The 19,185-nt window shown below is 40.1% G+C and overlaps 1 protein-coding gene across 1 annotated transcript in view; it reads right to left on the reverse strand.

The window, feature by feature from the left end:
- Positions 1-19,185, reverse strand: part of LOC128662736 (ADP-ribosylation factor-like protein 8B-A) — a 168,914-nt gene that overhangs the window by 29,353 nt on the left and 120,376 nt on the right. The gene's annotated exons all lie outside the window — the stretch shown is intronic.

Here is a 19,185-nt window from a genome sequence, read left to right on the forward strand (position 1 = left end):
CCAATAAAGATATTTACGCCATATCTTATGATAGATTTTTCTAGTGACAGGCTTTCTAGCCTGTATCAAAGTATCAATGACCGAATCAGAGAATCCTCGCTTAGATAAAATCAAGCGTTCAATCTCCACGCAGTCAGCTGCAGAGAAATTAGATTTGGATGTTGGAAAGGACCTTGAATGAGAAGGTCCTGTCTCAAAGGAAGTTTCCATGGTGGCAGAGAGGACATGTCCACTAGATCTGCATACCAAGTCCTGCGTGGCCACACAGGCGCTATCAGGATTACTGAAGCGCTCTCCTGTTTGATTCAAGCAATCACGCGTGGAAGGAGAGGAAACGGTGGAAACACATAAGCTAGGCTGAACGACCAAGGCACTGCCAAGGCATCTATCAGTTCGGCCTGAGGATCCCTCGACCTGGATCCGTATCTTGGAAGTTTGGCATTCTGTCGAGATGCCATCAGATCCAATTACAGTCTGCCCCATCGGAGAATCAGTGAGGCAAACACCTCCGGATGGAGTTCCCACTCCCCCGGATGAAAGGTCTGTCGACTTAGAAAATCCGCTTCCCAGTTCTCTACACCTGGGATGTAGATTGCTGAGAGTTAACAAGAGTGGGCCTCCGCCCATCGGATTATCTTGGATACTTCTATCATCGCTAAGGAACTCCTTGTTCCCCCCGATGATTGATATATGCCACAGTCGTGATGTTGTCAGACTGGAATCTGATGAATTTGGCTGAAGCCAAATGAGGCCACGCCTGAAGCACATTGAATATTGCTCTCAATTCCAGAATATTGATTGGAAGTAGAGACTCCACCGGAGTCCAAACACCCTGAGCCTTCAGGGAATTCCAGACTGCACCCCAGCCCAGAAAGCTGGCGTCCGTTGTCACTATCACCCACGAGGGTCTGCGGAAACAAATCCCCCGGGACAGATGATCTGGCGACAACCACCAAAGAAGAGAGTCTCTGGTTTCTTGATCGAGATTTATCTGAGGAGATAAATCCGCATAATCTCCATTCCACTGTCCGAGCATGCACAGCTGCTGTGGTCTGAGATGAAAGCGAGCAAACTGAATGATGTTCATTGCCGCTACCATTAATCCAATTACCTCCATACACTGAGCCACTGATGGCCGAGGAATGGACTGAAGTACTCGGCAAGTACTCAGAATCTTTGATTTTCTGACCTCCGTCAGAAATATTTTCATGTCTACCGAGTCTATCAGAGTTCCCAAGAAAGGAACCCTTGTCTGTGGAACTAGTGAACTTTTCTCTATGTTCACCTTCCAACCGTGAGTTCTCAGGAAGGACAACACTGTGTCCGTGTGAGATTTTGTCAGCTGATAAGTTGACGCCTGAATCAGAATATCGTCCAGAAAAGGCGCCACTGCTATGCCTCGCGGTCTGAGAACCGCCAGAAGAGACCCTGGAACCTTTGTGAAGATTCTGGGTGCTGTGGCCAACCCGAAGGCAAGAGCCACAAACTGATAATGTTTGTCCAGGAAGGCAAACCTTAGAAACTGATATGAAGGTAAGTATCCTTCAAGTCCACGGTAGTCATATATTGACCCTCCTGGATCATTGGTAAGATCGTTTGTAGTGTCTCCATTTTGAATGATGGGACTCTGAGAAACTTGTTTAGACACTTGAGGTCTAAAATGGGTCTGAAAGTTCCCTCTTTTTTGGGAACCACAAAAAGATTTGAGTAAAACCCGTCCCTGTTCCGATTTTGGAACGGGACACATTACTCCCATGGTAGAAAGGTCTTTTACACAGCAGATAATCTTGAAAGATGAAAACTCCCTCTTGGGAGAAAATCCTTGAATTCCAATTGATAACCGTGGGTCACTATTTCTAGTGCCCAGGGGTCCTGAACATCTCTTGCCCAAGCCTGGGCAAAGAAAGAAAGTCTGCCCCCTACTAGATCCGGTCCCAGATCGAGGGCCGCCCCTTCATGCTGTCTTTGTAGCAGCAGCGGGCTTCTTGGATTGTTTACCTTTATTCCAATTCTGGTTGGGTCTCCAGACTGACTTAGAATGGGTAAAATTCCCTTCCTGCTTTGTGGAGGAAGAGGAAAGAGAGGGTCCTCCTTTAAAATTCCAAAAGGAACGAAAATTATTTTGTTTACCCCTCATCTTAACAGCCTTATCCTGAGGTAGGGCATGGCCTTTACATCCTGTAATGTCAGAAATGATTTCCTTCAATTCAGGCCCGAAAAGGGTCTTGCCTTTAAAAGGAATAGCTAAAAGCTTAGTTTTTGATGATACATCAGCAGACCAAGATTTTAGCCACAATGCTCTACGCACTAGAATAGCAAATCCTGCATTTTTCGCCGCTAATTTAGCAATTTGAAAAGCGGCATCAGTAATAAAAGAATTAGTTAGCTTGAGAGCCTTAATTCTATCCAACATATCATCTAACGGGGTCTCAACCTTGAGAGACTTCCAGAGCCTCAAACCAAAAAGCTGCTGCAGTAGTTACTGGAACAAGCCTTAGGTTGTAAAAGAAACCACGGATTAATAAATTATTTCTTTAGAAGACCCCCTAATTTTTTATCCATAGGGTCTTTGAAAGCACAACTGTCCTCAATGGGACAGGGTAGATATCGCTCCCTCTACCTTAGGGACCGTTTTCCACGAGTCCCGAATGGTGTCTGATATGGGAAACATTTTCTTAAAAATAAGAGGGGGAGAATACGGTATACCTGGTCTATCCCATTCCTTTTTTATAATTTCCAAAATTCTTTTAGGAACCGGAAAAACATCAGTGTAAGTAGGTACCTCTAGATATTTGTCCATCTTACACAATTTCTCTGGTGGTATTACAATAGGATCACAATCATCCATAGTTGCTAAAACCTCCCGAAGTAACAGGCGGAGGTGTTCAAGCTTAAATTTAAAGGACATAACGTCCGAATCTGTTTGAGGTAACACATTCCCTGAGTCTGAAATTTCTCCCTCAGACAGTAATTCCCTGACCCCCAACTCAGAACACTGTGAGGGTACATCGGAAATAGCTAATAAAGCATCAGAGGATTCAGTATTCACATTAATACCTGACCTACTGCGTTTACCCTGTAAAACTGGTCATTTAGATAATACCTCTTCAAGGGTAGTTGACATAACTGCAGCCATCACCTGCAGAGTAAAGGAATTAGACGCATTAGAAGTATTTGGCGTCGCTTGTGTGGGCGTTAAAGGTTGTGACACTTGGGGAGAATTGGATGGCATATCCTGATTTTCTTCAGACTGAGAATCATCCTTAGACACACTATCTTTATTTAGAATATGCTCTTTACAATGTAAGGCCCTTTCAGTACAAGAGGTACACAATATAAGAGGGGGTTCCACAATGGCATCTAAACACATAGAACACTGAGATTCCTCAATGTCAGGCATGCTGAAGAGACCAGTAAAAACCAACAATAGTCGTTTTAAACACTTTATTAAATGCTTTAAACAGTTCTCAGAAAACGTGTACTGTGCCTTTAAAAAATAAAAAGTTAACAATTTTTTCAAAAGTGCGGTAAACCGTTAATTTATTTTCAAAATTAACTCAATCCCACATAAGGTTTCCAAACATTATTGCAACCTAAGTATTAAGGGAAGGATTAACTGCTAAAAAGTATTTATAGCCATTTATAAGAAAGTCAGCAAAAAATACCCTCTGCTGTGGCGCCTACCTGCCCCCAGGGTACTTCGAGAGGACTCAACAACAATCCGGAGAGGAAAGAACTCTGCTTAAGCTCCACCGGAGCGAATGCCTGCTGCTTCCTAGCCAGAATACAGAGCGCGTCTGAGCGCGCGAAAATAAGCCCCGCCCATCAGGACCGATGACCGAGTAGGCCCAAACAACTGCATGGAGGAGCGGTTACGATACAAGCCATGTGGAAATGTTTACCCCTTAATAAAACACTACGGTCAGAATGTGTAACAACCAACCACATAACATAACTCCCAGTGTCTTTATAATGAATCTTTTAGTTCTGTCATTATAAACCTTGCCAAAAAATGTCAACAGAATAAAATAAATAATGAATAGGTTTCAGTAACACCCCCCTTGAAGATAGGTCTACTGCTTACCCCTTTCCTAACAGGGAATACATTTTCAGCCGTTTACGGATATACCAAGTCTCCTCAGAATAAAGGGCTGCACATACCTCAATGCTGCTGGCAGCATGAATCGGTCTCCACACTTTAGATGTCTCCTGTATTACCTTCAGATCTGTGGTAACCAACATGGATCTTAGTTACAGCTGCTTAGATCATCAACCTCAGGACAGAATTCTTCTTCCAAATCCCCCTGAGGGAAAACAGTACTCACCAGTACCATTTAAAATAAAAAAACTTCTTGATTGAAGAAACTAACACTAACACCTCACTTTACCTCTTCCTAGTATAACACAGACAAAGAGAATGACTGGGGGTGGAGGGGAAGGGAGGAGCTATATATACAGCTCTGCTGTGGTGCTCTTTGCCACTTCCTGTTAGCAGGAGGATAATATCCCACAAGTAAGGATGAAATACGTGGACTCGTATCTTGTAGAAGAAATTAAACAATCTTACCAGAATCTACGCCGTGGAACAGGAACATGGCCCTTCAAGTGTTACAGGTTAGTAGCTTTGCTTCTGACATGGACTTGAGTGTAAAAAGCAGGCAGCGAAACTAGTCAATGCCGACTGCTAAAGGAGCTGCTAATATGAGTCGGGATGGTGTCGCAAAGGGAAGTTCCCCCTGCATCTCCGGGCTCTAACGTTCACCCAGGCCCTCGAGTTTAGAAGCTTAAAGGGACAGTATACACTCATTTTCATATAACTGCATGTAATAGACACTACTATAAAGAATAATATGCACAGATACTGATATAAAAATCCAGTATAAAACTGTTTAAAAACTTACTTAGAAGCTGTCAGTTTGGCTCTGTTGAAAAGGTAGCTGGAAAGCCCACTGCAAGTGACAAATAAGACACCCCCCCCTCCCCCTTCTTTTGCATATGAAAAGACCCTTTACACAAACAGGAGCAAGCTGGACTAGGTAGTCGAGCGTATTCACATAAAACTTTGGGGCTTGGTTAGGAGTCTGAAAATCAGAGCAATGTTATTTAAAAATAAGCAAAACTATACATTAATTTAAAAAAAAAAAAACTTTATGGGCTATATAAATAGATTATCTACAAAACATTTATGCAAAGAAAAAATGAGTGTATAATGTCCCTTTAAAGGGCTACTTAAACTCCTGTCCCATTGCGAAGAGTAGAACCCTCCCATAACAGACAAAATAAATTCTGACACTTTTCTGCCAACCTCCTGGGACGAAAGGCGAAGAATGACTGGGGGATGAGGAAAGTGGGAGGAGTATTTAAGCCTTTGCCGCCTCCTGGTGGCCAGGTTCTTATTTCCCAAAAGTAATGAATACGGCTGTAGACTCTTTCCCATTAGGAAATATAATCACGTTTTATTTTCATTACATAATGTATGCATTTTGTGCTTAATATCTTCAATTCCTTTATTGTTACTGCTAAACGCACTCTAGATCTCGGATCTGTGAACCATAGCTCTGTACTATGATCTGAATCAAAGTCTGAGCGGCCAACATTTAAACTGCCTAAAGAAACAGTATGTTTAAAAATGAACCTTAAACATTAAATACATTTCATGCACCCCCTTCTAAATATGGATGCTGCCATTTTGGAACCTAGGTCTTACTGCAGGTATCTGAAGGAGATATTTATGCACATGTAAAACACATCAGCAACTGCAATACTGTGAAAGCTAGGTTATAACATGACGGTACCCCAGAAAGAATAACCTCTATTCTATGCTTACAAAATAAATTTAGTGTTTAATGTCCATTTCACTGTGCAACATGCTGCAAATTAAAACATTTTTAAACTAGGCCCTGTTTGTGATGTATATGCTCTTAGCCTTTTTTTTAGGGTAACCGCTGCTGTGGTTAGATATTGTTTTAGTAATTGCCATGAGTTGATACCTTCTGGTTTTACCAGTATTGATGTCTCCTTAAGCCTCTCCAGTATCCCCTATGCATCACAAGAGATTTTTAAACCATTATATTTTTCATCTATATGGTGTATAACAAGAAACTGGAAACACATTAAAAGGGAAAACCATTTTACAGTCCACTGTCCCTTTAAAGTGACAACTATAGGTGAGCGAGATTCTTCACCCTGTTGAAAACTTTACTGCCAGTGTTCTGCACAAAAGACTTTTACCAATTGGGTAGCATTATGAAGTTGATGGGTGTTAATATTATAACATTTTCTGTTCATTATAAATGTTACTTAAACTAGTCAAAACACAATTTAAACAGATTAATGATAATTTATGCAAAAATATTGAAAATGTAACATTAGTTCATTTTATCTTAAAGGGACACTAAACCCATCAGAAAAGTTCCCTCCATTAGGCAGATCAATATAAATATGTACTTTTTGTAAATATCATTGCGCTTAATAGGTTTACCCTTTCTGAGAAATCATCACCCGAAATTTAAAAGAATTCCGAACCCACCGCCGGCAATAACCCAAGTTATCAACATGGCGGATTATCGCCGATATGCGCATGCGGGATTTTAGCAAATGTCACTGGAAGAAAACATGCAGAGCCGCTTATGACTCAATGTGGAGTCAGTGAAAGCATATGCGCATGCGTGGGTAGACAAATCTATATGCGCATGCGTGGGTAGACAAATCTATATGCGCATGCGAACAGTGACAACATAGCAAGTTAATGAGATGCAATTATTCAAATTACTATTGTTACATTTGTTGTATTGTGCGCCTCCCATATTTGAGGGTTAGCTGATATAACGCAATAGACTAAAATTAAAATTAATATTTCTCATGTTTAGAAACTTTGTTTCAGACTACAAATAGGTATGTGAGGATATGTAAACATGTTATATATGATATTGATGGTAAATTGGTGGGGAAAAAAAAAAAAGTTTTTGAATCCTTTAAAGGGACACTAAACACAAATTGTAAACTACAGGATTATAAACAGTCATATATAAGAAGAATTTTGCAATGAAAGCTGCAGATTTGTTTTGTCAAATGAGAATATTGCTTTACGTTCATTTTTTTCACTGATTTCCCTGTCTCTCAGCAGAACAAAAGAACCCTTGCTTACCAATCAAACTAAAATTCAGATACAGAACAAACTGCACATGTGCAGAGTTGAGGAATTCTAGAAATAGATTTACGAGCCTGCAACATAGTATTAATCACTGAGTCAGAGAAACCTCTATGACTAAGTACTAAGCGTTCAATTTCCATACCTTCAAATTTAATGATTTGAGATCCTGATGGAAAAACAGACCTTGAGATAGAAGTGGCCAAGGTTGGCAACTGGACATCCAAACAAGATCTGCATACCAAAACCTGTGAGACCATACTGGAGCCACCAGCAGCACAAACGATTGCTCCATGATGATCTTTGAGATCACTCTTGGAAGAAGAACTAGAGGCGGGAAAATATAAGCAGTTTGATAACACCACGGAAGTGTCAAAGCATCCACTGCTTCCGTCTGAGGATCAATGGACCTGGACAAGTACCTAGGAGGTTTTTTGTTTAGATGAGATGCCATCAGATCTATTTCTGGAGCCCCCACATCTGAACAATTTGAGAAAACACATCTGGGTGGAGTGACCATTCTCCCAGATGTAAAGTCTAACGACTGAGATAATCCGCTTCCCAATTGTCTATACCTGGGATATGAACCGCAGAAATTAGACAGGAGCTGGATTCCGCACAAACAAGTATCCGAGATACTTCTTTCATAGCTTGAGGACCGAGTCCCACCCTGATGATTGACATATGCCACAGTTGTGATATTTTCTGTCTGAAAACAAATGAATGGTTCTCTCTTCAACAGAGCTCAAAACTGAAGAGCCCTGAGAATTGCACGAATTCCAAAATATTGATTGGTAATCTCGCCTCTTGAGATTTCCAAACCCCTAGTGCTGTCAGAGATCCCCAAACAGCTCCCCAACCTGAAAAAGACTCGCATCTGTTGTGATCACAGTCCAGGTTGGACAAACGAAAGAGGCCCCTAGAATTATACAATGGTGATCTAACCACCAAGTCAGAGAAAGTAGAACATTGGGATTTAAGGATATTAATTGTGATATCCTTGTATAATCCCTGCACCATTGGTTCAGCATACAAAGCTGGAGAGGTTTCATATGAAAAAGAGCAAAGGGGATCGCGCCCGATGCTGCAGTCACGAGACCTAAAACTTTCATGCACATAGCTACTGAAGGGAATGACTGAGACTGAAGCTTCCGACAGGATGCAACCAATTTCAAACGTCTCTTGTCTGTTAGAGATAAAGTCATGTACACTGAATCTATCTGGAAACCTAAAAAGGTTACCTTTGTCTGAGGAATCAAAGAACTTTTTGGTAAATTGATCCTCCAACCATGTCTTTGAAGAAACAATACTAGTTGAATCGTGTGAGATTCTGCAGAACGTAAAGACTGAGCGAGTACCAAGATATCGTCCAAATAAGGAAACACTGCAATACCCCGCTCTCTGGTTACAGAGAGTAGGGCACCAAGAACCTTTGAAAAGATTATTGGAGCTGTCGCTAGACCAAAAGGAAGAACAAAAAATTGGTAATGCTTATCTAGAAAAGAGAATCTCAGGAACTGATAGTGATCTGGATGAATCGGAATATGAAGATATGCATCCTGTAAGTCTATTGTGGACATATAATGCCCTTGCTGAACAAAAGGCAGAATAGTCCTTATAGTCACCATTTTGAAAGTTGGTACTCTTACATATTGATTCAAAATCTTTAGATCCAAAACTGGTCTGAACGAATTCTCTTTCTTTGGGACAATGAATAGATTTGAATAAAACCCCAGACCCTGTTCCTGAAAAGGAACTAGCATGATTACTCCTGATACCTCCAGGTCTGAAACACACTTCAGGAAAGCCTGAGCCTTTACTGGGTTCGCCGTAATGCGCAAGTTAAAAAATCTTCTCACAGGCGGTCTTACTCTGAATCCTATTCTGTACCCCTGAGAGGCAATACTCTGAATCCAATGATTTTGGACCGAATTGATCCAAACATCTTTGAAAAATTTTAATCTGCCCCCTACCAGCTGAGCTGGAATGAGGGCCGCACCTTCATGCAGACTTGGGGGCTGGCTTTGATCTCTTAAATGTCTTGGATTTTTTTCAATTTCAGGAAGGCTTCCAATTGGAAACTGATTCATTTGATGAAGGATTAGATTTCTGTTCCTTATTATGTCGAAAGGAACGAAAACGGTTAGAATTTTTTGATTTACCCTTAGGTTTTTTTATCCTGAGGCAAAAAAACTCCCTTCCCTCACTGACAGTTGAAATTATTGAATCCAACTGAGAACCAAATAATGTATTACCTTGGAAAGAAAGAGATAGCAATCTGGACTTAGAAGTCATATCAGCATTCCAAGATTTGAGCCACAAAACTCTTCTAGCTAAAAACATATCTAACATCAATTTTGATGATATAAAAAATTGCATCACAAATGAAATTATTAGCATGTTGAATCAACTTAACAATGCTAGACAAATCATGATCCGATACATTTTCCAACCAAAAAGTTGAAGCAGCTGCAACATCAGCCAAAGAAATTGCAGGCCTAAGAAGATGACCTGAATATAAACAAGCTTCCTTAGATAAGATTCAAATTTCCTATCTAAAGGATCTTTAAAAGAAGTACTATCTTCCGTAGGAATAGTAGTACGTTTAGCAAGAGTAGAGATAGCCCCATTAACTTTGGGGATCATTTCCCAAAACTCCAATCTAACTGCTGGCAAAGGATACAATTTTTTAAACCTTGAAGAAGGAATAAAAGAAGTACCAGGCCTATTCCATTCTTTAGAAATCGTATCAGAAATAGCATCAGGAACTGGAAAAACTTCTGGAATAACCCCAGGAGGTTTATAAACAGAATTTAAATGTTTACTAGTTTTAATATCAAGAGGACTAGTTTTCCCCCATATCCAATGTAATCAACACTTCTTTTAATAAAGAACGAATATACTCCATTTTTAATAAATAAGAGGATTTGTCAGTGTCAATATCTGAGGCAGGATCTTCTGAATCAGATAGATCTTCATCAGAGAAGGATAAATCAGTATGTTGAATGGTCATTTGAAATTTCATCAACTCTGAGAAGTTTTAAAAGACCTTTTACGCTTATTAGAAGGCGGAATAGCAGACAAAGCCTTCTGAATAGAATCAGAAATAAATTCTTTTAAATTTACAGGTATATCTTGTGCATTAGATGTTGAGGGAACAGCAACAGGTAATGAACTACTACTGATGGATACATTTTCTGCATGTAAAAGTTTATCATGACAACTATTAGAAACCACAGCTGGAGGTATAATCTCCACAAGTTTACAACAAATGCACTTAGCTTTGCTAGAACTGTTATCAGGCAGCATGGATCCAACAGTGAAATCTGAAACAGGATCAGATTGCAAATGTAAGAGAAAAAAACATATAAAGCAAAATTATCAATTTCCTTATATGCAGTTTCAGGAATGGGAAAAAATGCAAACAGCATAGCCCTCTGAAATAAAAAAAAGGCAAGAGGCAAATAGGAATGGCGTCTTAAATAATGAAAAATATTTTTGGCGCCAAAAAACGTCCGGAAACGATACACTCGCGTCATAGATGACGCAACCTTGATAAGGACTCGGTGTCAACTATGATGCCGGAAATTACAAATTTGCGTCAAAGAATGTAACTTTGCGCCAAAAAAATCTCGCGCCAAAAATGACGCAATAAACTTTGGCATTTTGCGCCCTCACGAGCCTAATTCTGTCCGCGAATTTAAAAGACAGTCAATTTGAAAAAAAGACTATACCCCAGGTAAGAAATACATTTTCATAGAAAAGCATTTCCAAAAAATGAAACCGACAGTCTGCAAAAGGAAATATACTGAAAACCTCCCCGTTAGGATGACCATTGTATTCAATAGGTGATACTCCCTTCACATCCCTTTGAGGTTTGGGAAACTTTGCCCCTCCTGGTAGGATTGTATATCCCATACGTCACTAGCTCATGGACTCTTGACAATTAAATGAAATGACTGCACAATAATGTGTTTCACAATGGAGAGAGAGTGAGAGTGAGAGAGTGAGAGTGAGAGAGTGAGAGAGAGTGAGAGAGAGTGAGAGAGAGTGAGAGAGTGAGAGTGAGAGAGTGAGAGAGTGAGAGAGTGAGAGAGATAGAGAGAGAGAGAGAGAGAGAGAGAGAGTGAGAGTGAGAGAGAGAGAGAGAGTGAGAGAGAGAGAGAGAGAGAGAGAGTGAGAGAGAGTGAGAGAGAGAGAGTGAGAGAGAGAGAGTGAGAGAGAGTGTTAAAAATTCCTGGCTCCTAGATTGTTGGTCTGGCACCTAGACTTTGAACATATTTGTCGAGCACTGCCTTAAGGGGCAGTCTAGTCACAATTAAACTTATGATTCAGATAGGGCATGTAATTTTAAACAACTTTCCAATACTCTTTTATCATCAAATTTGCTTTGTTCTCTTGGTATTCTTTTGTGAAAGCTAAACCTAGGTAGGCACAAACTGATATCTAAACCATTGAAAACCTGCCTCTTATCTCAGTGCATTTTGACAGTTTTTCACAGTTAGACAATTCTAGTTCATGTGTGTCATATACAGTACATAAGGGTTTCTCAACCGTGGTCCTCAAGTACCCCCAACAGGCAAGGTTTTCAGTATAGCTGAAACAGTGCAGAGATGAAGTAATCAGCAGATGAGTAACCATGGTTATTAACCTCTCACCCATCAGTTGATTATTTCACCTGTGCACTGGTTCAGCTAAAATGAAACCTGGCCTGTTGGGGATACTTGAGGACAGAGTCAGAGTCAGCACTTGTTGGCTAAAATGTATGTCTGTCAAACGCATTGAGATTAGATACAAGGTAATATAGCCGCAAACGTTACTATAACTGTTATACAATGAAACAGGGGAAGCAAATCTGGATGGCTGTGCATTATATATTATTATATATTGAATGTGCTAATGAGTCAAGATATCACTTTAAAAAGATCAATTACAGCTTTGAATAGAAACATATTTGAAATATACATGTATTGGCAAAAATACTTCTAGTAAAAGTTATTACCGTTTTACTGTTAATATTTTTCTCAACACGTGCATGGGAAGCTAGATAGGCTCAGTGCACCAGCACTTTAATTACTGCCGCTGCTCAGATCACCAGTGGGACTTGTATCATGCCAGCAATTAACAATTTGAGTCACTACCAGATGGTACAAGCCCCTTAGATTCTCTGAGCAACTGCTGCATTTAAAATGCTGGTGCACGGTGCATACTTAAATACATTTTTGAAACAGCAATAGCTTTTATTAAAAGCATTTTTTCAAACATGTGCATATTACAAAAATGCTTCTATTCAAAACTGAAATGCAACCATGTGGATTCCAATTTGACTGGAATATCCCTTTAACGTGAAATAGAGCCACACTTCCTAGAAGTTTACCCTGGGTTCCGATTAATTTAAAACTGTCAGTAGAATAGTGCCACGCTGGTCTACGCGGAGTCCAGTTAGGTACCGACATGTAGCAGGGGTTAGGCGTATGAAGTCTGCAGTGTGAACTTCCAATTCTCAGAATTGGAAACTTTACTTCCCTGAGTTGCATTATAGAAAAATGGGCAAAATAATGAAAGTATACTTTAAAGGATTTCTTTAATATGCATATTTTTTTTATTTTTTTTATTTATGGGTTTTTCGTGTCCCCTTTAAGGATTATAAAGTTAAAAACAACACACACCTGTAGGGTCACTCTACCAAGTATACCGTCACTGCATCTTGTGTATCAGAATGTATAGTATCTAAACTGTTTGACGCATAATATGAAAAAAGAAAGTGATTCCCTTGTCCTCTAAGAAACAGACAAAAGAGCTGTGATCCTTAAAAATAGTAACTTTATTTGTATTCCATAAAACAAGACTGGTGTTTTCTCATAGCCATATTGTGACAGTGTGATAGTTTGTTGAGCTCACACTGGGACGTTAAGTTCGGGATATATATATATATATATATATATATATATATATATATATATATATATATATATATATATATATATATATATATATATATATATATATATATATATATATGGTATACATATATATGATTTCGCTTTAAACACACTACCATATGGGACTGTTGAAGTAACTGCTTATTTACCCGAAAATCACCAATTTTTTACTGCAGCACCGTCTCTATCACCAGCTGCTTGTTGCATTTGTAACGGCCCAGGTTATAGCTCCTTAAACCCATTACAATTGTCCAAGAACACTTGGTCCATTTTCTTTTTCATCACTTTGAATGTGTTTGACGCATAGTTGTAGTCAACAACCGAAGTTAAAAATGTTGAAATACTTTAAAATCTTTAAATTTTATTTTGAAGCCAATCAAGAGCTTCTGTATATAAAAAACAACAACTTTTGAATGGCTTTTGTGCAGACTAATCTAAAATTCTATACAATAACAAAAAAACAAAGTACCAGAGAAACAAGTTATTAAACATCCATTGGGTGTGGTGTGGTTTCTGGTACTCAGGGAAAAAGTTCTCTATGTAAGTAAGTAGTATGAGAAACAGGCAATATGAATGCTGCTACTTATACTACTACTGTCAATCATACTAATTGACATGTGCATTACAAAATAAACTAACATAAAATAAATGAGAACTTACTAGAAGAACCTGCACAGCACAATAAAGGGATGTTAATATGTAGCATCTAACCCAAAAACATAATTTATGCTTACCTGATAAATTTATTTCTCTTGTAGTGTATCCAGTCCACGGATCATCCATTACTTATGGGATATTCTCCTTCCCAACAGGAAGTTGCAAGAGGATCACCCACAGCAGAGCTGCTATATAGCTCCTCCCCTAACTGTCATATCCAGTCATTCGACCGAAAACAAACAGAGAAAGGAGAAACCATAGGGTGCAGTGGTGACTGTAGTTTAATTAAAATTTAGACCTGCCTTAAAAGGACAGGGCGGGCCGTGGACTGGATACACTACAAGAGAAATAAATTTATCAGGTAAGCATAAATTATGTTTTCTCTTGTTAAGTGTATCCAGTCCACGGATCATCCATTACTTATGGGATACCAATACCAAAGCTAAAGTACACGGATGATGGGAGGGTTAAGCGGAAGGAACCACTGCCTGAAGAACCTCTCCCAAAAACAGCCTCCGAAGAAGCAAAAGTATCAAATTTGGAAAATTTGGAAAAAGTGTGAAGCGAAGACCAAGTCGCGGCCTTGCAAATCTGTTCAACAGAGGCCTCATTTTTAAAGGCCCAGGTGGAAGCCACAGCTCTAGTAGAATGAGCTGTAATCATTTCAGGGGGCTGCTGTCCAGCAGTCTCATAGGCTAAGCGTATTATGCTCCGAAGCCAAAACGAGAGAGAGGTTGCCGAAGCTTTTTGACCTCTCCTCTGTCCAGAGTAAACGACAAACAGGGCAGATGTTTGACGAAAATCTTTAGTAGCCTGTAAGTAAAACTTCAAGGCACGGACTACGTCCAGATTATGTAAAAGACGTTCCTTCTTTGAAGAAGGATTAGGACACAATGATGGAACAACAATCTCTTGATTGATATTCTTGTTAGAAACCACCTTAGGTAAAAACCCAGGTTTGGTACGCAGGACTACCTTATCTGCATGAAAAATCAGATAAGGAGAATCAAATTGTAAGGCAGATAGCTCAGAGACTCTCCGAGCCGAGGAAATAGCCATCAAAAACAGAACTTTCCAAGATAAAAGTTTAATATCGATGGAATGAAGGGGTTCCAACGGAACTCCTTGAAGAACTTTAAGAACCAAGTTTAAGCTCCACGGGGGAGCAACAGGTTTAAACACAGGCTTAATCCTAACCAAAGCCTGACAAAATGCCTGGACGTCTGGAACCTCTGCCAGACGCTTGTGCAAAAGAATAGACAGAGCAGAAATCTGTCCCTTTAAGGAACTAGCTGATAATCCTTTGTCCAAGCCCTCTTGGAGAAAAGACAATATTCTAGGAATCCTAACCTTACTCCATGAGTAATTCTTGGATTCACACCAATAAAGATATTTACTCCATATCTTGTGGTAGATTTTCCTGGTAACAGGCTTTCGTGCCTGTATTAAAGTATCAATGACTGACTCGGAGAAGCCACGCTTTGATAGAATCAAGCGTTCAATCTCCATGCAGTCAGTCTCAGAGAAATTAGATTTGGATGATTGAAAGGACCTTGTATCAGAAGGTCCTGTCTTAGAGGCAGAGTCCATGGTGGAAAGGATGACATGTCCACTAGGTCTGCATACCAAGTCCTGCGTGGCCACGCAGTTGCTATCAGAATCACAGATGCTCTCTCCTGTTTGATTTTGGCAATCAGTCGAGGGAGCAGAGGAAACGGTGGAAACACATAAGCCAGGTTGAAGAACCAAGGCGCTGCTAGAGCATCTATCAGCGTCGCTTCTGGGTCCCTGGACCTGGATCCATAACAAGGAAGCTTGGCGTTCTGGCGAGACGTCATGAGATCCAACTCTGGTTTGCCCCAACGATGAATCAACTGAGCAAACACCTCTGGATGGAGTTCCCACTCCCCCGGATGGAAAGTCTGATGACTTAGAAAATCGGCCTCCCAGTTCGCCACGTCTGGGATATGGATTGCCGACAGGTGGCAAGAGTGGTACTCTGCCCAGCGAATTATATTTGAGACTTCTAACATCGCTAGGGAACTCCTGGTTGCCCCTTGATGGTTGATGTAAGCCACAGTCGTGATGTTGTCCGACTGAAATCTGATGAACCTCAGTGTTGCTAACTGAGGCCAAGCCAGAAGAGCATTGAATATCGCTCTTAACTCCAGAATATTTATTGGAAGGAGTTTCTCCTCCTGAGTCCACGATCCCTGTGCCTTCAGGGAATTCCAGACTGCACCCCAACCTAGAAGGCTGGCATCTGTTGTTACAATTGTCTAATCTGGCCTGCGAAAGGTCATACCCTTGGACAGGTGTACCCGAGACAACCACCAGAGAAGAGAATCTCTGGTCTCTTGATCCAGATTTAGCAGAGGGGACAAATCTGTGTAATCCCCATTCCACTGACTCAGCATGCAATAATTGCAGCGGTCTGAGATGAAGGCGCGCAAATGGCACTATGTCCATTGCCGCTACCATTAAGCAGATTACCTCCATATACTGAGCTACCGAAGGGCGCGGAATGGAGTGAAGAAAACGGCAAGCATTTAGAAGTTTTGATAACCTGGACTCCGTCAGGTAAATTTTCATTTCTACAGAATCTATAAGAGTCCCTAAGAAGGAGACTCTTGTGAGTGGGGATAGAGAACTCTTTTCCTCGTTCACTTTCCACCCGTGCGACCTCAGAAATGCCAGAACTATCTCTGTATGAGACTTGGCAACTTGAAAGCTTGACGCCTGTATCAGGATGTCGTCTAGACACTGAGCCACCACTATGCCTCGCGGTCTTAGAACCGCCAAAAGTGAGCCCAGAACCTTTGTAAAGATTCTCGGGGCTGTAGCCAACCCGAAGGGAAGATCTACAAATTGGTAATGCCTGTCTAGAAAGGCAAACCTTAGAAACCGATGATGATCTTTGTGAATCGGTATGTGAAGGTAGGCATCCTTTAAGTCCACTGTGGTCATGTACTGACCTTCTTGGATCATGGGTAGGATGGTCCGAATAGTTTCCATTTTGAAAGATGGAACTCTGAGGAATTTGTTTAAGATCTTTAGATCCAAAATTGGTCTGAAGGTTCCCTCTTTTTTGGGAACCACAAACAGATTCGAATAAAAACCCTGTCCTTGTTCCGTCCGTGGAACTGGATGGATCACTCCCATAACTAGGAGGTCTTGCACACAGCGTAGGAATGCCTCTTTCTTTATCTGATTTGCAGATAGCCTTGAAAGATGAAATCTCCCTTGTGGAGGGGAAGCTTTGAAGTCCAGAAGATATCCCTGAGATATGATCTCCAACGCCCAGGGATCCTGAACATCTCTTGCCCACGCCTGGGCGAAGAGAGAAAGTCTGCCCCCTACTAGATCCGTTTCCGGATAGGGGGCCGTTCCTTCATGCTGTCTTGGGGGCAGCAGCAGGCTTTCTGGCCTGCTTGCCCTTGTTCCAGGACTGGTTAGGTTTCCAGGCCTGTCTGGAATGAGCAACAGTTCCCTCTTGTTTTGAAGCGGAGGAAGTTGATGCTGCTCCTGCCTTGAAATTTCGAAAGGCACGAAAATTAGACTGTTTGGCGCCTTTGATTTGGCCCTGTCCTGAGGAAGGGTGTGACCCTTACCTCCAGTAATGTCAGCAATAATTTCCTTCAAACCAGGCCCGAATAAGGTCTGCCCCTTGAAAGAAATGTTGAGTAATTTAGACTTTGAAGTCACGTCAGCTGACCAGGATTTAAGCCATAGCGCCCTACGCGCTTGGGTGGCGAATCCGGAATTCTTAGCCCCGTGTAGTGGCGTCTATTGGAAACATTTTTCTAAATATAGGAGGTGGAGAAAAAGGCACACCCGGTCTATCCCACTCCTTGCTAATAATTTCTGTAAGCCTTTTAGGTATAGGAAAAACATTAGTACACACCGGTACCACATAGTAGTTATCCAGCCTACACAATTTCTCTGGTACTGCAACTGTGTTACAGTCATTCAGAGCAGCTAATACCTCCCCAAGCAACACAAGGAGGTTCTCAAGCTTAAATTTAAAATTAGAAACCTCTGAATCAGGATTCCCCGAATCAGAGATGTCACCCACAGACTGAAGCTCTCCGTCCTCATGATCTGCATATTGTGACGCAGTATCAGACATGGCCCTTACAGCATCTGCGTGCTCTGTATTTCTCCTAACCCCAGAGCAATCGCGCTTGCCTCTTAATTCAGGCAACCTGGATAATACCTCTGACAGGGTATTATTCATGATTGCAGCCATGTCCTGCAAGGTAATCGCTATGGGCGTCCCTGATGTAATTGGCGCCATATTAGATAGAGAGAGAGAAAATAACTCGTGTAAACCATTTACAAATCTAAACAAGTCAGAAGACTTGTTTAGATTTGTAAATAGTTTACACAATGAGTTATTTTCTCTATATTTTGTATTTGGTATATATATATATATATATATATATATATATATATATATATATATATATATATATATATATATATATATATATATATATATATATATATATATTTTGTATTGCTGACATTTGACAAAGGTGTTATGTAGAAACCGAAACGTTATGTCTTTTTAAATCTTTGCATATTTATTAAAAGTTACATTTTATGTGAACAGTGAGTGCCTTTTCTGCTGGACTTTTTATTTATTTATAGAGAGAGAGAGAAAATAACTCATTGTGTAAACCATTTACAAATCTAAACAAGTCAGAAGACTTGTTTAGATTTGTAAATGGTTTACACAATGAGTTATTTTCTCTATATTTTGTATTTAGTGGAGGATTTTAAACTCACTTTTCGCCTCCCCATAATTTTAATTGTTGATATATATATATTTATTGTCATTTTATGGGGATTTTATCTATTGTGATGGATGCTGCATTTATATTATATATGATGAATGGTGATTTATTTGATATATTGTATATTTTTAATGCATTGGTCAATTCTCATTCAGATGAAATATGAGCTATTGATGTATTGTGTGGAGTATATATGACATACATTATTTTATATTTGTTGTATAATAAATACATTATTTAGCTTTAACAATACTGTTCCCCACACCGCATTGTTACACACTAGCTTGCTGTATGTTATGTCTTATCTGTCACTGACTTAATATGATGCTAAGAGCTGCTCCACATGTAGCAGGTGAGAACTATATTCTTAAAAATGCGCCCAGATAGGTAACTCAGTCTGCTACTACATGGCTAGCTCAGCACTTAGTGCAGAAACAATAGGTATCAATTTTGTGCAGTATGCAGATGCTTATGGCCCCCTTTATATTTAGGAAAGTTCATTGCAATAAAGTCCCTTATTATAATCTTTGTAATATTTATTTGTTTAATGTCTTAATGACCAGCCCTTATTGCTTATAGTGATTTATATACACACTCACAAACATATAAATGCACTTTATTGCAATGATCTTGCCTA

The sequence above is a fragment of the Bombina bombina genome, chromosome 6 (genome assembly GCF_027579735.1).
Source record: "Bombina bombina isolate aBomBom1 chromosome 6, aBomBom1.pri, whole genome shotgun sequence".
Classification (NCBI taxonomy): Eukaryota; Metazoa; Chordata; class Amphibia; order Anura; family Bombinatoridae; genus Bombina; species Bombina bombina.